The sequence below is a fragment of the Xiphias gladius genome, chromosome 19, assembly GCF_016859285.1.
Source record: "Xiphias gladius isolate SHS-SW01 ecotype Sanya breed wild chromosome 19, ASM1685928v1, whole genome shotgun sequence".
NCBI lineage: Eukaryota > Metazoa > Chordata > Actinopteri > Istiophoriformes > Xiphiidae > Xiphias > Xiphias gladius.
In genome coordinates this window covers 27,174,956-27,202,496 of record NC_053418.1, presented here as the reverse complement: position 1 = coordinate 27,202,496, position 27,541 = coordinate 27,174,956, and the positions used below count along the sequence as shown (strand labels likewise).

Genomic DNA, 27,541 nt, shown 5'->3' with positions numbered 1-27,541 from the left:
TTCTCCAAACTCGTTTGTAATGACAAAAATGCAAACATTTTTGTGCTCCAATAGTAAATGCTGTTAAAAATGGTTATGTGGGCTGGTATTTACATCACACCCTGAGTTCACCATGTGGTACGTTTGAAACCGGATTCATCAGACAAGACAACTATGTCAATTTAAGTATTTATTTGCTTGGATTACTGGAAGTGAACTGTTTGTTGTGAGACACTTCATGTAAACAGTGTCGATATATGAAGGGCCACCTCTGACATGGTGTCTATTATTCAGATCCATTCATTGTACATCTTTGAGCTTGCTCTCTCAGAATACCCTCTGTTGGCTACTGCATCTACTCAACACTTAGTTGCAAACTTGGGGCACAGAGTGACTTCAATCCAGCTAATTAAGATGCACAGATCTGGGGCCACGAAAATATCATTATTTTTTGACAGGCCTTATGCAAAATAGAGAGCGTATACTCTTTTAACAAACCCTTGCAGCGCGAGAGAAAATGCAGCTGATTTGGGTCTGTCCCAACCAACAGTTTCTACAGTGATAAATCCAACTTTGATCACTCCTAGAGCTCCTCAGATGATGTACAGATTTATTCATTTCCAGAAATTATTAATTTTCTCCACCTGTGTGGATACATACTGTCAGTTAAGTGTAGTTGAAAGGTGACTTGGACAGTAGAAGATAAGATAAATGCAGTGCTTTCAATGGTGAGGTGCATTTGTAACATCAATGGTGTAAAATACATATAATATATAAGTTTTCACACCTGTGACTTTGATGTAATTAGTGTCTCAACCACTCGCTCATTCAGTCACGGATATTGGCGTTTATAGGTAAAAAAAAGTAGTCTGGCTGTTTCCAGATGCACAATAATGAGGCGTTTGAACAAAAATGAGCTACACGGTCATGTTGCAACAAAAAAGCCGTTACTACACCGCCACAAAAGAGCCCGCTTACAAAATGCCAAACAGCACCTAAACAAGCCTCAAAACTTCTGGAACAAAGTCATTTGGAAAGATGAGAACAAAATCGAACTTTATGGTCACAACCATAACCGCTATGTTTGGAGAGGAGTCAACAAGGCCTATGACGAAAGGCACACGATCCTTGCTTTGAGACATGGAGGTGGATCTTTGATGTGGGTGCGTGAGCTACAGTGGCACTGTGAATTTAGTCAAAACTGATGGCTAGATGAATGCAGCAAGTTATCAGAAAATAGTGTAAGAGAATAGAAATAGTGTAGAGAAAAAGGGTCTCATCCACAACTGTCACAAAAGACTGCAAGTCATCATTGATGCTAAAGGGGGGGATACACAGCACTAAGAACAAAGGGTATGCTAACTTTTGAACGGGGACCATCTCATTATTTTCTTAATTGCTATAATTTGTTTAAGGAATCACAGAGTAGCGCCGTCATCATAGTTTAATTGGAATCCCATTAAAAATAAATGTGTTTTGCCTGATCACTCATGTTTTCTTTAAAGAGTGGTACACTTCTTACAAATTTTGCCAGGGTATGTCCACTTATGAGCAGAACTGAACATGCAAGATGCAACACTATTACAGGCAGTGTAAAACGCTGGGAATGGATGACAAGGTTAAGTCAAGCAGATGAATCAAACGAGCTACCTTTTTAATATCATATACATTTATTGTTTAAGTCACAATTTATTAATTTTGCTATGATATTTTTGCCTGTAGAACCTAGATATCTTGCTGATTTATATTTGCTCATTTTCATTAAGTCTACACATAAAAAGTAGTGTTATTTTCTATGTTTAAGTTTTCATTATTTAATATCACGGACAGCAACTTGCATCATGTTTTCAAATTTTTGGCTGAGAGCTTTGCAAGACAGTGACGTCACACTCTCTCCCAAGATGCTTCTCCTTGCTAATTCAGCGCAGGAAGCTTCATAAGTAGCTCTTAAGTTACTCTGAGGTAGGAGTAGTTTTGTTCGTCCAGGTTAACTTTCAGCACAATTTGATTCCTGGGAGTAACTCTGACTGGCTTGATAAATACAGGCTTTGGTCTGGTATTTTGTTATCCTGGGCAGAAGCGGAACCAGAGAGGGGTGGCTAAGGGTGGCACAAGGCACCTTGGAATCTGATTTTCCCCTGGTGCCCCCCTCACCACACAAAGAAGATCTTTGGTCCTGTTCATACCTGGCCTTCACATGCGTCTTGGGTGATCCGATCACAAGTTGACAGCTGTAAGTCAGTGGATACCTGGCATTAGAATGCGTCTCCACATGCATCTTAAGTGACCACTTATGATCAGATCTCACCTCCCCGCTATAAACACGTACATCAGTCCCCTTTGCAAAGACCAAATGCGTTGTTGTTTTTAACTGGCAAGGGGTGGCAATACCATTCTCATGCCTAGTCTGCCGGAATCTAAAGAAGAAGAAGAAATCAAAACGATAGACTGGGTTTGTTCCTTGGCATACTCCAGGCAAACCAAATGGCCTAAGCTGTTTAATACACTCCTAATATATCTCTATGTGTAGAAAGCCATCTTATGCAATCTGTATGACTTGTTTTTTTTTGCAAATGTGTATGTACAACCGCTTACCCAAAGGACGTCACTTGAGTAGGCAGTCCTTCAGTGGCTAAAAGAATGTGGTCATATGCAGCCGAGACCGCCTCCGAATGTGGTCTGAGCTGCATACACAAAACAACTGCACATTGATCGCAAATGATGCAAAATGACCACAAAGTCATGCAAAACAACTATGGATAGACGCATAACAACAACAAAGAGATGTAAAACGACCGCAAAGTTAGACTAAATGACTACAAATGATGTGGCTGCATTGTTTGTAGTCGTTCTGTGTGTCTTTCACTTATCATAATCTGTCCATAGCTTGCTGAGTCTTTACCACAATGGGCCGGGTTCGAATCCAGCCCAGGCCCTTTGCTGCATGTCATCTTCTCTCTCTCCCCCTGCCTTTCTCACTACTCTGTCGCTGTCAATAAATACTGAAAAGCCGAAAATATTTAGAAAAAAAAATATAAAAAAATATCTTTCCATGTCTATAGGCCATTTGGAGTTACATATTGCAGCTATTTATTGGTATAGTTTCATATTAGAATATTTAACTTTATTTGGCATTCATTTTTTAAACTTAATAAAACAATGTAACTATTAATAATGTGCAGTTTATTATTGCCAGGAATAAAAGCTTTAAATTTGAGTCTAATCACATTTTTACTTATGTGCCCCCTTCTTTTAACCTTTGCCCATCTTACAATTTAAGAACTGTAAGCCTGTTCCCATGGATTGCGTTTCTGTTGTGACATGCACTGATATCTGTGAGTCAAATAATCTGTGCATCTCTCACAGATTTGTTTTTCACTCTAATCTTGATCAGTCATTTCATTTGGAGAATCATCAAAAGACATTGAGTGCTACACTTCCTACTAAGTTACTTCATTGCCTTAATTAGAATTTGTCAGCTGTTTGTGGATACGTAACTTAATCCTGTAATATTACTAAATGCCGAAAATCAGGGTTGTTGAACACTTTGTGAGGACACTGAGTTATATTTCCATATGGGTGTAGCCATTGGTAGTGCTTAGACACACAGACATGTGGAGGATGGAACTGAGAGAAGGCCTCAGGATGAAAGCACAGCTGAGGTACTAAAAGAGGAAACGGTTGATGTTATTGTAATATTTTCCTGTTTTTGACCTACTTTTTACAGAAAAAGAAGTGCCTGTACCTTTTTTATGTTTCTCCAACCCACTGAGTTGCGGGTGTGCTTTCCTGTGGGTTTAAACCTACCAAAATGTGAAAGTTTTGATTCTGTGCAGTATGTTCTTAATGTGTTTCTTTAATTTTTTATTGTTATCCTGTATGAACGCCCCACCCCCACCCCCCACCCAGCCCCTTTACTGGACCTTTGATGTGATAAAATCTGAGTGATTAAGAATGTTTCCATTGTCCCATTTTCATACATAAAACTAGTGAATGTGAAGCATTACTTTGTTAAACCATATGAGGTCAGTATACCAACACCTAGCTTTTGGCATCTTTATCCAAGCATATCCAGATTGTTTTTAAAACTCAACATACATTGGAACCTCTCTGTGCACGAGATGTTTCCATAGGAAATCAAGCGCTAGTTCATACTGTAGACCAGGTTTTTATTTTTTTATGATTTCATGATCAATATATACAGCATAAGAGTGAGTGTGTGTGATATAATTTTGTTACAAACTTTGAGGGTATGCTCAAGTTTGATGATGTGTGGGCTGCTGTGAGAAAATTAAACATATCTAAATAACATTTGCATCGTTTATTGAAGTATGCTGAGATAGTTTAAAGGCATGTGTTGATTCGTTTGGGAGATTGTGACCGTCAGCAAGAGGGACAAGATGCATCTGCAGTCTTACCACGATAGGTTGCAGCTTATGTGGTTGACTTTTGCTTTCTTGTTAATACAGAAACATAAATCTGCATTAATTTCTCTTTAGAGTATGTTGTTACTGTTGCACATTACATAGACTACATTTTGCATGTATGACAGTGGCCTCAAATAAATTAGCTGCTACATTTGTTCTTCCCTATGTGCTGATTTGTGCTCACAGACGCAGCCTAGCAGCACTGTACTGATGTTTGTTTGCCGTTTCTTGTAAAATGCGATGTGTTTTGGGATTTCAGATTTATTCATAGCTGGTGAACAGAACAAAAGGGCTTCACAGTTTCCTACCATCTGCTAAATGTCAAATACAGGAATACGTACACATTTGTCTGTTTTTCGCCTTATGTAGCTTGAACTCTTTAATGGATTGAAGAGAAACCATCTCTAGACTCCAGCTGGGGAACGATGGGGAACGATTTCACATTTGAGCTGTTTGATTCAGTGATACTGACTTGTTGGAAATGCCACACTGTGCCTCAGTATTATTGCAACAGACTAAACAATATGTCAATTCGATGTACAGTTGTGCGCAAAAGTTTGGCCACCCTGGGAAAATTACCTATTTTGTGGATTTTTGAAATGAAAAGATGTAAATACAACTCCTGCAGCAAATAGAGATTAAAAATGAGCCTTTCTTCAAATGTTAATTCACTGCTGCTTTTTATTTCATGAACTTAAAAAATAGAGAAAACAGTAATTGTGGCATTTGAAAGCGTTTGGGCGATGTAGTAAGTCAGTACTCAGTAACCCCATTTTTTTTTAACTCAAACAAATAATGTAAAACATTCTTTAACATTTCACCTCTAATATATTAAAGGTGTCAAATATCTGAGTATGTAAATAAAATGTTTGAGGTGTCTCATACCATTGTCAAAAAACTTTAAAACTGAAATGTTTAAACATGACAATCCACTGACAAATGTTTGTGACTAGAATGTGTGTCATTTCAACGAATGGAGGATTAAGAGATATACCAAAAATGATAATAAAAGGTAAAACACTGTTGAGTGGCTAGTGGTGTAGTCTAAGAGCAAATTAAGGCTGGTCCCGTATACAGTGGTTTCAGAAAGTATTCAGACCCCTTCACGTTTTGCACATTTTATTGTCTTGTAGATTTAACTCTAAATGGATAAAACTGACATTTTTTGCCCATCAAACTACCCTTTATAACCCATAATGACAAAGTGAAGACATGTCTCTAGAGAATTTTGCAAATGTATTAACAATCAAAACCTGAAATCTTTCATTTACAGACGTATTCAGACCCTTAATTTGGTACTTTGGTTTGGAACTGTCTGAACTGCCATCTTCAGGTCTCCACAGATGTTCTATGGGGTTTAAATCTGGATCTTGGCTGGGCCACTCAAGGAAAGTCCAAGATTAGTCCTGAAGGCACTCTAGCGTTGTCTTGGCTGTATGCTTCAGGTCACTGTCATGCTAAAAGGTGAACCAGTCTCAGGTCATATGCATTCTGGAGCAGGTTTTCCTCAAGGACCTCATTCAACCTTCACTTAATTCTGACCAGTCTCCCTGTACCTTCCATTGAGAAGCGCCCATATAGCATGATGCTGCCACCACTTATACTCTGTTAGAGTGACTATTGAGTTCTTGGTCACTTCCCTGACGAAGCCCCTTCTTACCCAGTTTCTCAGTTTGGCTGGACGGCCAAATCTAGGAAGAGTCCTGGTGGTTCCAGACTTCTTCCATTTCACAGTTATTCAGGCCACTGTGCTCCTGGGAACACTCAAAGCCTTAGAAATGGTTGTATATGCTTGCCCTCATCAATGCCTCGCCATTATTTTATCATGGAGGTCTACAAAGAGTTCTTTGGACTTCATGGCTGACATGCAGTTTGAATTGTCAGCCAGACAAAAAAGGACCTTATATAAACAGGTGTGGGCCTTTCTAAACGTTGTCCATACAGTTCAGTTTACCCCAGGTGGACTCCAGTTAAGCTGTAGACACATCTCAAAGATAATTAAAGCAAACAGCATGCACCTGACCACAATCTGGAGCACCACAGCAAAGGGTCTGGGTACTTTGGTAAATGAGAGATTTCAGTTTCTGAATGTTAATAAATTTGCAAAAATTTCTGGAAATGTGTTTTCATGTTGTCATTATGAATTATGGAGGGTAGATCGATGGGCAAAAATGTCAGTTTCCTCTATTTAGAATTAAATCTACAACACAATAAAAAGTGAAGGGATCTAAATACTTGCTGAAGCCACTGTACATAAAAGGCCATTACAAGTGCTTGTACCATACGATGGGGTCGTCATTGCCATCAGTACAACAAAATAGTCATATTATCATACTAAGTGCTCCGTCTGTAAAAACACAGCTCTCTCTGTTAAATATCCATCATTCTAATTTGCATTGCTTGCATGATGTTGATTACTGTTTAAATCTACACTTCCTGCAGATGTTTCAAAATACAAGCCTTCTTCTTGGAAATTTAAGTTACTCTCAATTGCCCCCTGAACTGCTGGAGGGCGTTAATATGAAAGTGTTGAGTTCACAGTAACAGCAAACAGGAGTAACAGCAAATGAACATGGCAAAGGGGAGCAGATCAGCAAAGGGGAGGTTTGTTTTATGTTCTTAAAAAATTATTAATAGCCTGTCTTCCATGAAGGTTTGGTTTTCTCTTCGTTTGAGGTAAATAAAAGGCCCCTCCCATTATCTGCCAATATATCCTATGGATTTTATCTAATTTACCACACTCTAGAAGTTTTTATCACAGCTGAACTAATGTATCAGATGGTTAAATACAAGCAGTAAGCTAGACCAGGACAAACTGTTTCCAAAACCCTGTCTCAGAATGATCAGATTGTCACAGCTTGACACCCGGACTGAACACCCAATGCATCGTTTGCTTTGATTCAGTCTCCATGAATATTTTCTGCAGTGTATCAAAAGTTTATTCGAGTTCACTTTGGTAGCCCAAATTTAGTGCGTAGACGAGGCCAAATATCATAGCGTGTCCAACAGATGGCCACTCATTAAGAATGTGTCAGTGTGCTGGACTCTATCGTCAGGCAATATTGCATGTAACATGACTGACTAAGACATGCCCAGGGTGTTTATTATTTATCATGGCTCATGGCTGCTTTCATGTGTTTTTGTGCACGCATGCGTAATTATTGTGAGTGGATTTTGAGTCAGATCAACGACTCTCAACGACCGGCTACTGGAGTGCACCCCCAGAAAGCCTCTCGCCATTTCTGCTGTGCATTGAAGCTGAGTATTCTGTCAGTCAGTATGCAGTGAAGACTTCCCTGCTCTTCCAGTTCACACATCTTTGGTAAACAGGTTTCTCCTTTAGGCCTATGTCAGCCACAGAATCAAGACTTTGGACTACAATAAATCTAGGAAACACCCTCCCATAGCGATTTTTCCATGCAATGACAAATTAATTATTAAATAAATTGGTTATTAAACTAGAAACAGGCCTAAATCTCTGAATTAGAACTGAACTTTTCATTTTCCCTTGTAATATTTGGTATTAGAGGTTGCGAGAGCTTAATTGGGTCTCTCTCTCTCCCCCATCCTGAAGCGGTCCAGGGTTCTGACAAAAGTATTGGACATCTGATCTTACCATGGAATAAGCTCACCTTAACTGGATAGATAAGATCCTTTCAGCTGCATGTCGTTGTTATGATTTTTTTTTTTTTTTTACTTCTCTTACGTTTTACAACGTTTTGCTGATCATAGGAATTTTATTATCACAACATCATCTGGGAAAATAACGTAAATACAGATCAATAACAACTGTGTGATCGGCCATACTGACATTTAAAATTAGTGGTCATGGGGAAAGTTTTATCTTAACTGATACACTGTCTATATAACAATGATGAGATTGGGTAATATAATAAAGACCAATAATAATTAATTGGATTCAAATATGCATTAATGAGCAAGCACAAAGATTGTGGTAGAACCCGGGATCATGAACATAGGCTGTATAGTTTGAATTGTCAAGTCATTATGAATTGAGTTATTAATGCAAAAACTCACTTACCCAATATTCCTTAATTAGCTGGTTTATGTCTTCCCTAAGTACACAGTAAGGCACTTCAGCAGACACTCACTTCTTGCATTCACCTCCAGGGTCACACACACAAAATGCTGTTTCATTTTGCAGGGAAGTGTTTACTTTAAATGCACTGTCCACACAAAACAGAAAAAAACATAACCTGTAGATGCGAATAACAATTTAGTATTCTACATTTATATGCCTACACTGCAGATTTTTACTGTGTTAGCAATTGTTTTATTTAGTTTAGTATTGAAGCTATAGCATTCAGGTAATACAGACATAGTTGTCTGTCATAGATGTCACCTTGCAACTTCTCATGCCTTAATTCACTATGTAATTATCCAAGTGATACAATACACACATTTTATTGTATTGAGCATGTGCATAGCTGATCCAGGAAGCCCAGAAACGTGCTTGATGTGTAATTTGCAGAAAACATTAGCACTGATCTTTGACAAATTTTGGGATTCAGTTCCATAACATGCATTTGAATTGGAAAACTTTGCTTAGAAAATCCTGGAACCTCCTCAATCCTGAAACGCGGACTCATGCAGAAAAATTAAGCTAATTCAGTAAACCTTCTTATTGGAACAGGTACCTGAAACATTCCTGCTACATGAAAATTTGGCTTAACTCCATGAAAACACACTAAGACACGCTCATCCATGTGGAACAATGCTGGCAATCTGACCTTCAAACATCTCCGCTGTGGGCCTCTGAACATCTAACTCTCAGAGAGAAAGTGAAGAAGCATGTTCCCCAAAATATCTTTAACAATGTAACATTTGACAACATTGACCTGCCCCGCACCCAGTGTTATGGCTGCAGGTCACTAGACAAATAATGATAACCATCCTGTACAAGCTCTACCTGCAAAATGATGCACTGAATTCTGATGGACTCTAAAGGAAAAAAAAGAGTGGGGACGTTCCCCGCTAATCTGCAGGGTTGGGACTGATCCAGGCATCTTAAATGGTTCGTTATCAGTTATGTAAAGGCTGATCAATTTTCAACTCAAAGTGCAAGGTGCTCACTGGGTATAAATTTGGCATAAACCATACACAGCGGAATCAGTTTATGTATCACACACAACGCAGTTAAGTAAGAAGGCAACTCAGTTTTTGGCAGGTGAGTTGTGAAGATCTTTTACAGGGTTCTCTATCCATTTCTGAGGAACGTATTTTAGATCAGTGAGCTACCTTTGTTAAACTTTCCTTTTAGGATATTGAGATGATACTGAAATGACTTGCTAAAATTCATACGAGATCGATAATTGTGACATAAATCTCATCATAGTGAGCAATTCTCTGAAAAATTCATGTCAAATTATATTGCCTTTGAATTCTCATGCTATTGTACAACTTTGGTTATCTCATTTTCATTTAAATAAAGCATGCAAAAATGTACTGTGAATTGTGGGACTTTACATATTCAGCAGTATGGCTAAAATTTGTCCTTTTTTAGGGAAAGCTGACACACCTATGAACACAAAGCCAAAATTTCACATTAGGTTTTGCATTTCATACTCAAGAAATCAAGTAGGTAAAGGACGGGTTCATTTTTTCAACTTTGCCTTAAAACATCTGTCATGAGCCCTCATGTACACTGAAACATTTTTGCTTGCTGTAATAATTGCTCCTGTTCATACTGGACATTAAGAGATCCCTTCTTGACACACTTTCAGTGGAGGACACGGAGGACAAAATCCTTGCTCTCTACAAAAACACATCCCAGAGTCGATCTACCTAAAGTCATTGTGTAACTACTGTATGCAACAGTATGAGTTAGACACGTTTGAGTACAAAATTCCCTCTGCTTCACAGGAACATTTTTTCTTTGCTGCGCTGCAGTGGAGGGAGAGTAACAAAAAGGAGCAATTTGTAATAAAAACACTGGGTTTGGAAGATACTCACCTGATCGGTCTAACTCAAACTGCTGAAGCCTCATATTAGCATCAGATAAACTTTGGGACACATTTTTGCACCGGACAACAGGACCGCGGATTTTGTCCCCCATCACTTACATTGGAATAACATTATGAAGGGTTCTTTATGTGGGCTGACTAAAACAGATTTGAAAAACAGGGAACCTATTCTTTAACCTTCTGCAAAAATTAACACTGAAGACTTTTCTCAACCATGTCTTTGAAATAGTGGTGGTATTGTACTAGACTGCATTATACTAACAGGGGTATTTTATCACTCTTATCAATACTCCTTATCGGTCTACTACTTTATCCATACTCATACCTGTTTTTTTTGTTTTTTTTTATTACCGTGCAATAAAAAGAATAAATTAGGAAAGGATCAACATTTACACAGACACTGACACAGAAGAGATAAGAGGCTCACTCCCTAGTTTCTTTGGGCACAATAAATATTCCCTTTTCCTTTCAAGAGAACAGAATGTTAGCAGCTTTATTAATATTAACGTTATATGAGTCAATGGTGGCCATGAGAGCGACAGCCTTACAGGTTAGCAAGGCCCGCGGGCCTGAACGAGCCCTCACCTCCCTGTGAAAAAAGCTGCTGGCAATCCAGCTTTCAACCTGATTACCGTGGATTTATTACATCCCACACACCGACTCGGAGTAAGATGCGACATCATCAGCCACGTCGCCGTGGTTAATCTTCGCCACCTTACCAAATGAGAAGCTTGTGGCCTGGCTTACCATTAGCTAGTACAGACAACTGAGCGGACGGACCGAAGAACAGCAGCTGATAAAGTCTACAAGTCATTGTTTTTTCTTGTTATAAATGACTAATTCATGTATAGAGTAGACACATTCCCGCTAAAAAATGACACACATTTGATTTCTGTCTTGTTTCTTACCTTTTTTTCTTGCTGAACAGTAATGTTTAAAGAAAAAGAAGACAAAAGCTTCAGGGCGTTTCTGTCTGTCATACATTGAAGATATTTTGAAAATAGAATTTGTTCGTTCTACCATCTGTTAAGATGGCGCTTGACCTAAAAATTTCCATCTGTGAATAAGATGTTTACTCAACAGAAAGTTTTTCTCCTTCGTAAGGAGCGAGCCAGCTTTAACTGACTTCATATTTACAGGGCTCAATAAAAGAATCTTGTAGAACATATTTTCTTTTCAGCTGATAAGGGTAATATGCTGACACTTCTGATAAATGTATAAGTGAATTGCTTGCTACACAGGTTGATACAGAATGGCCTCATGAAACAACTACTAGCTGTTGTATCATTGTTATAAGGGGGAGTGGAGCAACAATGGGAAAGCCATGTCATGAGGTCACATGGTGCGGATCTTTGGGTTGAGGTGGAAATGACCTTTGAATGAAAGAATTACTTGTGATTTTCACTGATGGAAACGTTTTTAGTTTTAAAACAAACGGAAAGAAAAAAGTTTGAAAAGGCAGCTGTACTTTCGTGTCAGACCAGTATATAAACACGCTTCAGATGAATGGCACATGTACCTCAGACATTGACTTTTGTGCTGAGGTCGCAGTTAAGGTTTTCTTCTGATGATTCTACCACATAGATGCTGTTTGTGCATCAGCGCTGCACAGTGCAACGCTGCAGCACTTCTCCTGTGTCAGCTAAGCCTTCCTGCCAGTCATATTGCTGGCTTTTTTACAGCCTCCTTCGCCAGGCATCAGTTATTTTTTACAACTGTTAGTTTCAGATCCCGAGTCGGTTGCTTAGAGGAGCCCATGGCTGTTGAATGTTACCACAAGGTTTGAAGAGTCATAGCGTTCGTCATTAGCTGACAGCTCGTAATGACAGTTCTTACCTGCTTTACAAGTCCTAACAAGTTAGCAAAAGTGAGTGTTTCACAAGTTGTAGGGTGCCCTAACTTTGGTACATGCCACAATTACAGTTTTTTCTTCTATTTTTTAAGTTAATGAAATAAAAAAGAACAGTGCATTACGATTTGAAGAAAGGCTCATTTTAAATGTTTGTTTGCTACAGGGGTTGTATTTACTTCTTTTAACTTCAAACATTGACCAAATATGGAATTCTCCCAGGGGTGGCCAAACTTTTGCGTACAACTGTAAGTATTTCAAATTCCACATCAGAAGCATCAAACTGAAACAGATCAGTTTGATGTTTGATTCATTTGAATCAAACATCAAACACTTTCTGTAGCAAAGACATCAAGGGGCAGTCTTACTTGTTCTCTTTGCTGCGGAAATACAATTCCAGATTTGTATTTAGTTTTAAAGGCTTAAAGATGTCCTCTACTAGCTTTGTTTAACTTGGTTTTACCACATGGGGGCACAAAATGCAAATACACATACAGAGCAGCAGCACCCTGGTGCTGTCATTTGAGAGGATAGTCTCGTTTCAGGGAAAATATTTTTACACGTCACAATAGGAAAAGGAGGAAAATAATCAAAAATGAATGGTTGAAAGGCTGAATTCCGTTTAGCTGCATCAGTTTGAGCTAAAACAATTGTTGATTGATTAATTAGTTGATCAAAAGAAAATACTACCATGTCCCTCAGTTTTGAGGATTTGCTCTTTTTAGTTTTATGTTCATAGCAAATTAATATTTTTTTGGTTATATAGATAGATAGAGGGATAGAGTGATAGATTCATGGAACAGTTCGGCATTATGCGTGTAGTAGAGTGGTGTCCCGTCACACATCTTCCATTTTTACCTGGTCTTTCCAGGTCACGGCCCATATATATGTCAGACTGCTAGAAGTGAAAATCTGGTCTTAGGTGAGGTATATATAGGGGGCCCTGGTGTCTGAGGGGTTTGAGGCACAGACCATGAACTGCAGTGTTCTCAGATTCAGTCTGGTAAGGAACTTTTGTTGCATGTTATTCTCCATCTCTACCTCTCTCGCTCTCTCTCTCTTTCCATATTTCCAGTCTTTTCTCTACTTTTAACTATCAAAGACATAACCATAGCCAAAATAATCATTATTTTAAACAAAAGCTATTTATCAAATTTCCTTTGACTTAAAGATTGTCCTGTTAGTGTCCCAGATGCGTACAGAACAGAAAGCAAGGTTGCACACAAAGAACACACTTTCTGAGGCATGTTTTGGAACAAGTGGACAAACTGTCATTTGGTCATGACGATAATACATTACCTGAATCCATATGTGTAATTCAGAATAAGGACAATTTGGCCTGTATTTGCATTTCATTTGAAGATTTAACAGGATTTTACAGAACTTTTTCTTTAAAAAAAAAAAAAAAAATTATACCAGCAGCAAAAATTTTTCCTGTGAGTGTTTGTTTTCCAATTTCCTACTTTTCATCCCTATTTACATATTATAAATATATGATATTCAATTGATTTTAAAAATTTAGATCTCATATGTTATTGCAGAATAAAACCACTGAGTAAAAAGAGGCTTTTGTACAGCACATTATAGAATGAACAATATGGCAACAGCCAATCCTGTCTCTGGTTGTCTGTTGTGTCTTATTCTTCATGTTTCGGGACAAAACTTTTTCACCTCTAAGCTGGCTATTACGAGCATTCTGTGTAATGTAATTCTTACAGGTTTGATATATACGAGCCCAGAAATGTATTTACTGTACTTCTTGAGAGGGAATTTGTGATAATAGGTGCACCTTTAAGGTGTACAGTATGTTAGCATGTCAGCTGCTTGTATAAAACTGTTTCCTTCATAACTGATCAGCTTCCTGGGCCACTTTGTTGTCATGTTTGACTAAAAAGTCATATTCCTGGCTTCCAGAAGAGGATGTCTTGTCGCCAAAGACCCTTAATTTATTTCAGTGCATCACCCTGCTCTCTTTGACAGAAACAGAGACTGGAAGAGTGAAGAAGAAGTAGGGTCCCACATAGCAAGGGTAATGTGATATGGGACACTGATTCCCAACCTATTTGTCATGACAAGGTTGCATATGAAAAAGACTGATTTTCCTTTCTCTAAAGGAAAACAAAGGAAACAGAGGGAAATTGTTTGTTATCACAAAAAAAGCAAAGATTAGAGGGAAGTCAGACACGATTAACATGATTTGTGTGACAAAGATTTTTTTTAATCCTGTCTTTCCTATCTTGTTAATCATCTCACAAACACCCAGACTTTATTGTTATTTCAAAGGAAGTTTAGTTTGCAGGCATTGAACCCATAGATCACAGGAGTGACAGATGTGAACTAGCTTAGTCCAGTGGTTCCCAGTTAAGGGGTCTGGTCCCTCCAAAGAGTCCCAAGATAACTCTGGGGGTTAATGATGTGACTAATGGGGTAGGATAAAAGGAAAGACAAATTTCTGTTACAAATAATTGGAATTGGAAAGTTTTACCTTTTAGGCCTCAAACAATTAGTTGAATGAAATAATCTGAGAAGTCTAGAGGGGAAATGGGACATGTGAAACATGGCAAAGCCACCCAGGCAGACACTGTTTTTTGTAGAGGTCACAGGCCAAAAAGGTTGCAGGTCCATTTTTAACAATGGATTGCACATCATCTGTTTATCGTATAACTGAAAATTACAAGTAGCTATAGCTGTGAGATTGAGGCAGCATCACTATTTGACTCAAAACTTGCAAATAAACCACAGCTCCCAAGTATTTGTACAAAGGAACAGTATCAGTGTGCTTATGATGGTGGTGTTATCAATACTGGGCTGTGTTCCTCTAAAATCAATGATCATGTCTTGAGATAAAACTCATTACACCAAGATGCAAAATCAGAAACAGCATGCACAAATTTTTTATAAGTATAAAAGTCATGTTAAGTTCTTGAGTAAAATGTTTTAGAGACATCTAAAATTTAGCAATATAAAAAGTGAATTTATAATGAATGTTGGTTAAATGCAAGCATGGATTCATATTTCTTCAACTAATGTATTTTGTATAGACACAGGTCACTTACTTAATATCTAAGCCCATGTTAATTTTACTGCTTTCTCCATGGGAATCCCAAAATGGTAACACAGACTCATCCACCTACAAAGAGGCTCTTTTAGATCTCATCCAAGATGTTAGAGGTCTAACTTCAGCTAGTTATAATGGCTTTTCAGCCCTGAGCCCTTATTATGTCATCCTAGCAGTGGTTCTTCGTCACTCCCCTGGAACTCCTACCAGCTAATGTCTTACACACATGCATCTGGTAAAGATCTCCCAGTGTCCCACTGACAGACTTCCTGCTGTGTGCACGATTAAAGATCAGGCTATAAATCATGTTCTGTGGCAGCGAGCATGAATGGGACTTACATTCATTGACAAATAATGCGTTGAATGGTTTATATATTTGCATGTTCTCCCTACAGTGAAACTAAAAAGCAACTTATTGTTGCTGCTGAATCAAATGCTCATATCTGAACTTTTACTGTTTTAAGAAATAAGAAAAGTAGATTTAGGGTCATGAAACTTCATACATGGAGGACCATGAAAATCTTTGAACTTAAATATGAAAGGAAAGCTCCTTAAAAAAAATGAAATCATTGCTCTGCTAATTTTTTTTCTCCATGTGGCCCAGAAATTTTTTTTTCTTTAAGTAGCCTTTACAAAGATCAATTTTTTGGTTTTCTTCTTGGGCAGGTTGGAAACTCTGTTGAATGCATAGCTTCACAGACAGAGATCATCTGAAGTAGCCAGCGCAGATGGAATCCAGGAAATGACCAGTGACAGGCACTCAGGAATACGGTGAGTTCGTCTTGAGGATGAGGAAACATTACCTGCTGTTTCTATGAATGAGGCCATGGTTGTCGGTACAGGCAGATCTTTGTGAGATGTGCCCTCCAGCCTTCCACTGATGGAGGTTAGTATGCTGCCTTAAACCGTACAAGCTGGAAAGAAAATCGAGAAAGGCTTTCCTCGGGTGCAGACCCCATTGAAAGAATAAAGGGCCAGTTTGCTCAAATGTGGATTCAGTGTAGTAATATACAATCCAGACTGTAAGTATTTGGACAGTTCCACCTTTTTTTGTTTTTGTTTTTCAGGTTCTGTGCTTCAGCACATTCAGTTTATAATAATGTAAAAATAATGGATGCTATTAATGGAGTGGCTGTGGCTCAGGAGGTAGAGTGAGTTGTCCACTAACCGGAAGGTTGGTGGTTCGATCCCCGGCTCCTCCAGTCCACGTGTCGAAGTGTCCTTGGTCAAGATACTGTACTGCAAACCTCAGAGTCACCAGGGGCAGTTTGGGGTAAATGTATGAATGTGTGTGTGAACTGGTGAATGTGGCAGTAATGTAAAGTGCTTTAAGTGGTCAACAAGACTAGAAAAGTGCTATATAAGTGCAATCCATTTACCATTATTACCAAGTCTCAGCTTTAATTTGAGCAGGTTTACGTTGATGTTGAAAGAACTGTGTAGAAGATACAGCCCTTTTAACACATGGTACCCAAATTGCAAGGGTTAAAAAGTAATTTGACACTTGGCTACTAAATGTTTCTTGGGCAGCTGTGTTTCATTTCAGCGTTATGAGAGAGCAGGGCAAACGCACACACTGTCATCTTTTTTGTTTTTGACATTTACATGTTGTCCAGCCAAATACAACAAACATACGAGCACTTCTTTTAACTGTCAGGAGGTCAACGTCATATTTTCTAGAGCACATGTGTGGAATGTATCTACATACACATAACCCCGACTGTAGAATGAATAGAAGCACATCCGTGTCTGCGCCTGTCCAAGGACAAGTGGAAACCATGAACTTGCCTTTAGAATCTCCTTGGTCTGAGTTGACCCTTTTGTCTTTTGTCAGCCATGCTAGCAGCTCCTCGAGCCTTTACTTTGGTACAGCAGGGCTTTGAGTAAATGCTAACATCAGCATGCTAACATGCTCACAGTGACAATGTTAACATGCTAATGTTTAGCTTGTATAATGTTTACCATATTCACCATTTTAATTTAGCGTGTTAACATGCAACAACAATATAGGTTGTTTGTCCATACACCCAATAATAATACAATTACTTTTTAACCCCTTGCAATTTGGGCATCTTTTCTAGTCTTGTTGACCACTCAAAGCGCTGTACACTACATGCCACATTCACCTGTTCACACACACATTCACACGTTCAATTTTTCACTAATCACAAAGTAAAGCTGAGGCTGATGGGAATGTTGTTAGTTTTGCAGATATTTGGCCATAAACCAAGCAAAATTTAAACCTCCTTTGGATATGGCCTTGACCATAACTTGACTGAACCAGGTGCTGACCTAACCAAACCGTTACCATTCCACAACCTTAATTGCATGTTTATTACTTATACACGCCTGCCGCTGGTACGCTCCTGCTGGTTGTATACAAGGGTAGAGACAAACAACCTATATTGTTGTTTAGGTTGGAGGACTTGTTGGCAACAATATAATTATGACATCTATGGGCTTACTGAGATCTGATTTTCCCATTATTCAAGCTTGTTTATCATCATTATAATTCCATATTCACCGCCATATTTCATGTTATACTGACAAGTAGTTGATGACGCAGATAATAATCAGAAGTCTAGATAAGATGTTTACACAGTAGTGACAGTATCCCAGTTTATATCGGACTACTGCAGCTAGCATAACCAGGTTTATTGGAACAGGGATAAGGGCTTATCCAGGTTTCTGAAACCAAAGAAACCACTCCTGAATCCCCCAAAAACCTGATACTAGCCAGGATATTAGTGCACAAGTAAGCACACTCACTGCAGCTGAGTAATTCTCAATTGTCAATACAAGGTCGCTCTTGTTGTTTCTGATTGGAGATGGTTTATTTGTTATTTATTTATAATCACCTGACATGGTACCAGTATATGGACTACACTTTTACCAAACTGCACTGCTCCAGTGCTGAAACTTTATTTTAAAGGTGCTCAGAAAGACCATTTCTTAAAAATGCTTATCTATCCTCACTCAAATTAAAGATAAGACAGTGAACACTCTATCAGTAGTTCATGTATAAATCTCTTTCATTCTTTATTTGTCGATTAATAGCACTGATGCAAAAAGACTTGATCCCAACTCTTGTGTATGATGTGCCCCTGTGCTTTGTTTCTCAGTAGAGGGCAGGCTTGTCTCAATTTTTGCTGAAACTCCAACACAAATATGAGTGAATTTATTAGAGTTTATTTTCTTGTTTTTTTTTCATTACATATACCTTATCCTGGCTCATGTATGATAAACAGAGCTGTTGTTCTTCTAGTGTATTTTTACTGCTTGAAACACCCACTATCTCAGTATGTGTTTGACTATACCCCTGTGTGTACCGTTTGAGCTGTAGAAGGGAAAGATAACCTAGTAGACTGATGACAGGCGAGGAGAGTGATTAATGTTGTCTGGCACACATTTTCTTCCATCCATCCATGTATCCTGCTCTCCCTCCCCTAACCTCCTCAGCATGGTCACGATACGCCAGCGTAGAAAGGGATTGTGGGTAGCACCCGTCATCCTTTTTTTCCCTCAATGATATCATTTTAACCACTTCCCCTCTTCCGCTGGGTCTATAGTTTCGAAACCATGGTCAGAGCCCAGTGTCGGTGAGGAGGTCTACATGGAGAACCTTTGTGGCTCCTCTGTTAGATACACAAGATCCAATCTCAAAGTAAACAATAGGTAGTAAAAGGAATCTCCCCGCTGAGTTCATGTTCACTGCAGCAGAGATGTGACTCTATCCTCCATGCAGGGGCAGAAATACAGCCACTAGTTGCAGGAAGACACTGTAATTCCTCTTACTGTGTACACGTACCCTATTTACAATTTAATGCTGCTTTTACTTAACTATCTTTTCAATTAAGTATTAACTTGGCTGCATTTTGTATTTCATCAGTTACAGAGAATATATTTTGAAGGCCCCCCATAAATATCATGATGTGTCAATCATAAGTAGCATTTAAATCAAAACTTCATATGCATGAAAAAAAGTTGGGTTGGCTGACTGTTAGATGCTAAAATGTAAACATGATAGTTTTTATTAGCAAAAAACATTAAATTATATTTACATTATTAGTTCCTAGTTATTCGCTAGTTCCCTTAGCCCTGCTAGACATTCTTTTAGCCAGTAGCAAAATATTCATTGATTTAGCAACAGCTTTACAGTAAATTACAATGCAAAATATCCCAATAAGCGCTGATTTGAAGGTCAAAAGACATCTAAATGTCCAGGTTTTAACTGAGCTTGTTGAATAATATTACATTTTTGAGTGTCTAGATCACCATGGTTTCAACATTTAAATAACTACATTTAATTTTGAAGCACGTCCTATTTCAACGACACGTTGAAATAATGACAAACAGTGGTTACCAGCTTACACCTGGCTAAAACTTGCTGTCTCCAATGAAGTCTTGATCCAACTTTAAGGGAATTTTTTGAGGGTGTAGTTTGTGGTGCTGTTAAATTGCATTTGTTATACTGAGGTGTTTTGTAGTATTCTGTCCACCCAATTATATACGCGAGGGTTGGCTAAATATTAGAGGTCCCCTCAGTGTCACAACATAACCTTCAGGATCTATTGCAGGGCTTTTGTATTAGCCTGCGTTAGTTTTAGCTACGTGTACCTAATAAACTGCCAACCTAACTAGTCACTAAAATACTGTTGAAACAACAGCTATATGTAAACTTGACATTTAAAAAACATGAGTTTTCCAACCAAAGTTACCCCAGTTTAATGTAGATACCTAGATGTTTTCTGAGCTGCAAATCACAAATAATGAGCCATTTGCTACAGTGTCTCAGTAAACATGTATTTTCTCACAATCAACACACAATCTATTTCAGTTTGTTTATAGGTATTGGAGGTTATAAAGGAAAAAAAGTTTAATAAAGCCTTATGTGTCTCCAGGGGGAGCTGTGTGAAGTCTGATAAATGTCCTCAAGTGATGTCACTTGAGTCTGCGTTGGTTGGAGCTGAAGACTAAAAGTTTGAAAATGAAAAAAGCAAGTCTGCGAGTGCAGAGTTAGAAAGACGTGAGCTTACCAGACCTCTGTAGCCTGCTCCTCTGCTTTGACTGAACTGTCGGTTTCCGAGTTGCATTGAGGGTAATGAGGCGCCGCGTTTGGAACAGGAAGAAAAATGTGTTGAATTAAAATGATAATATCTCTGGTTTTGCTGTATCAACTTGATCCTTTTTTTTTGGTAAACTGTCCATTGTGCCAACAATGTTAAAGGAGTGCCATTAAGAATTGGTAGAGTACTCTTTTAAGTGATATTTTCTTAATCTTTCCGACCTCAGAAAGGAAATCAATAGGCTGAGTACCCCAAGGGAAAAGATGGAGGCACTCTCACTACAGAGAAACTTTATCCTGGGATCAGCAATATTGATAAATAGACTTACTCATGAAATATGTATCAATAAATTTGATCTAAAGTGAGATTTTTTCTATTACCTCTTTAAAAAGTTGTAGTATGAAGTTTTTCGGGCCAGAAGTTTTTTTTTTAGAGGCTACATATATTGAATTTTACTATCTCATCCCCTTCGGTATCTGTCTTGGCAGAGATATACTGGACTATATTCAGTTCTTATGTTTATCGTAGATCATTCTGTGCCAGACAGTCACTTATTGTTATTGCTTTTATGGGTCCTTGAGAAGACACCCCACACTGTATGTTCTCTGGTCTATTTGTCTTTGAGCCATTAGCTGTTTTACTACTCAGTAGAAATAGTGAATGGCATTCGGGAGATGCCACTGGTGTCTCAGAGTTTCTACCTGCTGTGTTGTTCATCATTACGGTAAAAAGTTACCTACTGAGCGGCAGGGCTGCTTCTGAACACTCCCCCATTGGCCTTTACTTTGAACAGGACCTTGTTATATATTGATATTTTCAGTTAACAGAGATAGGCACCCTCACCTCACAATTAATCTTTCAATTGTGTGGGCATTGTAAGGTCTACAGAAGAACATCAGCGTACATTGGAATTAACAGAAGCTGGTTGCCATGTTCATGTATCACGCGTCAACACTCTTTAACCCATCATTAACATGGGGCCCATGGCTGGACATCTCCTGCGGTTGAGGTGGGCGGGCGGGTGCAGGAGGGTCGGGGGGTTGTTATTTTCTGTATTTATTTAGGTTTTCCTCATGTTTCCATGACTTCTTTCCTTCTTGGCCCTGGACATTCATGTGGTCTTGTCTGGCTCAGTGTGGTACAGCATCATTATACCACTACAGAATTTCCTGTAAAGTCAGCATGTGATCACTTCAAGATGGAAGCATGTGGCTGGCCTGTTGAACCAGATGTTGGAGAGTTAGGATGGGGTCACATTAGGTTTTAACCCTTCACCTCCATGGACGTGGAGAAGCTGTGAAATATCTCAGGCCAGGGCTTGGTGACTCCCCAGAGAACACAGCTATCACATGGCACCCCGGGCCATGTTACTGCACAGATGCATGAGTAAGAAACCAGAAGTGATATTGCTGCTTTCCACAAGTCATTGTTTCCGTTGGTTGGGTTGCATTGGCTAACACTGCGATGGCAAAAAGATGAGTTTCAGAGATGGAAGTTGGTTAGAGTTGGATCCAGGCATTTCATCTCTGGGGAATTGGGATGATAAAGCATCTGTCTGAAGACACTCGGCGGAAGCAATTTTTCATTTATAACAAGGATGCTTCTCCACAGAACTGGGACTGATAGCTTGATACTTACAATAGTTTGTTATAAATACAAAAATATTCCTAAAATATTACATCTTCAAGGGCTTTGTGATCATGAGCACAGTATGAGTTTTGAAAAAATTGACTTTTAAGTAAGTTTCTTTACATGAGGAAACTGAGACAGATGAATTAAGGGAAGAGATTAGTTAGTTAAGGAGTTCTTTAAAATGGGAATTGTTCTTGGATAAAGAAAACAAATGTTAGTCAAATGGAAATATGTTCTTCTCTGCATATTAATAGCCTCTATGTTATATATTAATTTTACACATCCATGGTATTCACAGCATGATTGAAGAATGTAAGTTTTAGACAAACAACAAGGGTAAAAAGTTAGATTGGAGACGTGGACTACAGAATCTGAGCTGGTTTGTATAAAACTAACAAAAATGTATTAATAAATTCAACTAGGTAGGACTTAGAGGCTTTGCATAAAGAAGCTAAGAGTAACTTTTTAGCAAACCATAAGTGTGATCACGGTTCCCATGCATCCTGGAAAACCTGGAAACGTTTAGACCAATTTGCCAGTCATTGAAAACACATGGAGAATGAGAGAAATAGTACAATGTCCTGAAAAAAAACATTGTGATGTCCTGGAAAATAATTTTACTTTTCTACTTTTTCTTTTACTTTTGCTGAGAGCAAACTGCCAGATTGGCAACTGGCATCTGAAATTTGGACTATGTTCAGGGACCAGATGAACTTAGAACGGAAACAGTGAGGGTATATGGACTGCTCTTGGTCCTGTTTTGAAATGTTCTGACAAAAACAGTAGAGTTGAGAACTTTTGATTGCACCCTGAATCACATCACGTCAGTGAAGACAGCATATACTTTTGGAATTTAAAAAATATAAAAAGTTAGGTAAAATCACCAATGAAATGAAGCCAGACAACCAAGAAATCTGAGAGAATCGATCCTTCAAACGCAAACATTAGTAACTTGGCTGGTAATGAACTTTACTTCTAAATATGTTTAACCCTCCACAACTTGTAGGATTACCATTTTCAAAATTATAGTTGGTCCTCTAAACAACAACAACATATCACTGAGATTGGCTAGCTAGCTAACATTATGCGATTGGTTAGGATTAAGGGGTTAAAGTGGGATTTGGCAGGCGGGGGATCTCTAAGATTCGGGGTTGAAACTTGTACGCATGCAGCACAGAGTAGGCTGGTAAGTTGACAGACAAGGCTGAATGTTTCTTTGACATGCCACTGGCCCACCGATGTGGTGGCCCACATAAATATCAATATATAACAAGGTCCAATCCTTGTCCAGGTATGCCAGACAGACAGTCCGATTCTCTCTCACGCGTGCAGTAGCCTGGCTGTTCACACCAGGAGCGCATTTCTCTGTGCCGTTCAACAAGCACTCCGCTCCCCTGCTCTTTTCTAATCACACGTAGAGCTGATCTTTATAATAACCTCATGAATTTATAATGCAAAGTTACTTATGTGTTCCTTGATCAGCGGGTGTAACTTCTTCTTCAACAAAGAAATTAAAGGACCATCGCCTTGCTTGATGATATGTGGGGAGGAGCTTCTCTCCTGCCTCTATGTGGATCTGCTCATCTCTCTCACTCTCTGTTTGGACTTTCAGAATGATTTACTTATTAATCTAAGGTGCTGGAACACCGTTCCACTTTAATCCCTGGTTAGGATGATATGGTTGCGTGAGGTTTGTGATTTGAACAGTATTTATTGTGGTTTAAAGTGGCAATCTGGAAGATTTTCATTTTAATAAATGTCTGTAAAGTCACTATCTATCACCGAATGAAGTAACACAATGGTGATTGAGCCTGTGGCGGATTGATGAAAGTAGTACAATATTTATATATTTGCAGTTTTATAAGCTGAGTGTCTGTGGTGACATTCCAGGATAATGCTGTATGAAGTTACTGCTAATGCAAACCAACATTTCCCGTTGCTGCAGCTTCACGTTTAAAGCATTGAACTGGCAAAACACGAGTGGACTTTTATTATGAAGTAATCACAGGAAAATTCACTGTTTGTCAGTGAACTTAGCACTTACTGCTATCATTCATCAAAAATGCATCTACAAACTGAACAGCGGAATAGTTTGACATATTGTAGGAAGTAATGGAATGAGAAGGAGCAGCCTCAGTGAGCCGTTAGATGAAGAGCTGCAGGCGACAGGGCTGCACACCTACAACTTCTCAGCCAGGTAACCAACACCTGTCACTGTGCCCTGCTGTTCGCAGACTCATGAAATCAGATCACGGTTGCTCACAGAATGATGGAAAAAGCCCAGTTATTGCCTGGATTCTTGTTTTGCTGCTACTGGGTTTCTGTGACCTGTACTTTAAACTACGTTTGCGGTTACCACCAGTAACTACAGGTGTCACCAAATCAACCAGGACTGAAATCTTCCAGACTGCCATTAAAACTCTGAATCTATAATGCATGAAAAAGGACAGAATCTGCATCTCACCACTGACTTTGAGTCCCAGTGCATGTTGTCACAAGTGGACAGCTCTAAGTACAGGAATGCACCCAAGATGAATTGAGGATGCATTTGAAATCCGATCACTCAGACCACATCCGGAGGTGGTCTGGGCCATAGATAGCCACATTCAAAAAGGTTTTAGATAGCTTTTCAAAAAGGTTTTAAATAGCTTTAAGACTTTAACTAGAATGTCTACCACCCTCTCACCACAACAAGTAGATCAAAACATGGAGAATTGGTTGCTGTATTGTGGTGTTGTTAATATTATAACTGAGGTTTTCCTTAACTTTCCCCTGAGCTGCCAAATCAGAAGCTGACATCAGCATCGTGTTTGTCTGCACTGTTTGCATTTTTAGAGATCAGGCGATTATAGTTCTTACAGTAACATGATGTCAATGTGATTCAAAAGAAAGAGGGTTCAGGTCAGCCCTGTAGTCAACAGTTTTTTTGTCGTTCTCCTCTAATTACAGAGATATGGCTTAACACACGTTTTCAAGCACTTCCACAGAGAGGAACTTGTTAGTCTAGGCTGTGATCCCCATCTGACACACAGGCCTTATGTCATAGAAAATGTCCTGGAAAATGATCTCTTGAAATGAGTGGGAACCCTTATGTGCTGACTTCAGTGAATCCTCAGTGTAGGAAAAAACAGGACTACAATCACGTCATCATTTCTTGTTTCTAACATTGTAGACCATGTGCTTCAGTATATGGAAATGTGCAAGAGGAGAACGTATATAAAATATTTCCCTTAAATTCATGTTGACAATACACTTTTTTTCACAGGAGTCAACCTAAAAATGAAACCTTTCCATAAAGTGTTTACTGATAAATGTATATATTATATTTTGTATGTTTCTTTTGGATAAAAAACTATGAAATGTTTAGTGGATAATATACATATGCATTTTGGACCTCTTCCTGTCCAAAAACAATATGAATGATAGGGTCATAATTTCCTCCACCTTTATATGATTAACTGTAATGGATCTTCAGGATAAGGATCTACAGTTCAGTTTCCTTTAATAAAACAACCCACTCCACACTCAAATGTGATTATGGCCGTGTCCTTCCACACACGGAGGCCAGCTACGTCCTCTTCGGACAAAGAAAAGTTTCAGGTGCGCTGTGCAACACTAAACAAAAAAAAAGAATAGTGCATTTGTAAAGGTGTTCTTCTGTGAAAAGCAACGACAACCTAAAGGCTGTAAGTCCTGTTGTTCTGAATTCCCACATGGTGGCAGACATGTCCAAAAATATACTTTGATACACATTATCAATTTCCATTAGATGATAAAAATGTGTAGCAAACAGAACGAGGCCATACCTGACACAAGTGAAAGTTTTTTTTTTTTATTGCGGAGAGGTTTGTGTGCATTAGCACTGTCCAAATTGGCCAAAAATCTTGTTCAATTATTCCTTCTAAAAAACACATTGGTTCGAACCAACTAAATATCCATTTTGCGCATTATGTCCATAAGAGGGCAAACCAATACAATGAGAGACATGTCTATTTGGGTGCATATTTTGGAGATGTGCCCTCAGATTTCTAGTGCTGGAATGGTTGTCTACCAACCAAAATTCAAAGTATTTCCAAACGGGGCTTATTAGATTGATCCGGGTCCAAATGGCTCTCTCTGCGGCCTAGTTGGTTGTGAACGCTCTGCCATCATTACCACATGGTTGTTGTTGAATTATTTGCTTGTTTCAGCTTGACCTACATTTCATTTTCAATCAGTAAAAGTGACATTGTGTGACTCCTGTCCGTCGAGCAGTGCGCTAAGTGCAGCGGCCCAGGCCTACAGGAGAACTCGTGAGGCAGACAGCCGCGGTAGTGCTGCTTTTTTCCCGCAATCAAATATTAATTCACAGTTGATGGTTTGTTTTTCATAACAAATCGTTTATATAATGAAATATTTGTTATAGAATATGTGTTGACAGCCCTAGTGTGATCTGCTGATACCAAGTAAAATCACAAAAACTGTGATAAGAGGTGGTCTTACCAGGTTTTGACGCAAATACAATTTCATGGCAAAATGAGCACCAAAATTGCACTGCCTAGCACTGCAACCACCTAATCAGCATTAACCCAGGCTCAGCCGTGCCTCTCCTCCTACATTGGCACAAACAAGTTTGTTTGGTGCCAGGAAATTACAGGCACAGACTGAAAATTTCATGAAAGCTGAGTTTGCCATGGCACTGGCATTGCGCCTGCAGGAATATAGAGCGCAAAGGCTCTTCATTCTGAACCACTCTACTGTTCCACAGATATGTTCTTAAACCCGTAATGTATATTCTGTGCATGCTGGTGGTGCACTGGCAGTTATGTTATACAAAGTCTCTATTTTTTTTGATAATTTTCTAACCGTCAGAACATTCGTCCCTCTCAGATCGCCTTGCAGTTGGCTTCCGAGAGGCTTGGGTCTGTCTGCCTTTAGATGGTCTGGACATACAGGGGGTTTTTCTTTCATTGCTGGAAGCAGTATCCTCTGACGCACTGGGGCCTCTCACCAGGGTTGTGTTTTCCTTGTCGACGGCTAGAACTGCCGCAGCATAAGGGGAAGAGTTTCCCCCACTGAGTGACATTTGTGGGGCAAAAAAGGAAATCCCTCATTGAAGAAGAAACCCCCTATATGGTTCTCATTATCACACTTTTACCGAACCTTCGATTTATGAGCCCAGCTTATCGCCGAATAGACTGCTACACAGATGTTTCTGTTTTGTGAAATGAATACCTATTGTATTTAACGTAGAAGGATGTAAATCATGTCCGGTGGCTTAAGTCATCTAATTTAGATTTGGCCTTCTACCTGTGGCCCTCCAGTGGCATGGCTGTGTGTTTAATACCCTGCAGATGTGTGTAACCTATTTTAACAATTAAGATGCGCATCTTCACTGAAGCAGGAAAATGGGTCACAAACTTCTCACCCCTGTCTCCACGTCTTGTTTTACTCCTTTTTCAGGCTGTAATTGCCTTTTTCATGGAATGAGATAATCCTCATGTTACACATTAAAAAATGTAAGGCCCTCTCCAGCTCTATTAATTTGTTTCAATGGACCCTCCCTA

At 38.9% G+C, this 27,541-nt stretch overlaps 1 protein-coding gene across 1 annotated transcript in view; it reads left to right on the top strand.

The window, feature by feature from the left end:
- traf2a (Tnf receptor-associated factor 2a) overlaps positions 1-27,541 on the top strand; it is a 51,270-nt gene that overhangs the window by 16,944 nt on the left and 6,785 nt on the right. The window contains exon 10 of the transcript XR_005709520.1: positions 15,964-16,068. The gene's annotated coding sequence lies outside the window, so the exon portion shown is untranslated. The remainder of the gene's footprint in view (positions 1-15,963; positions 16,069-27,541) is intronic.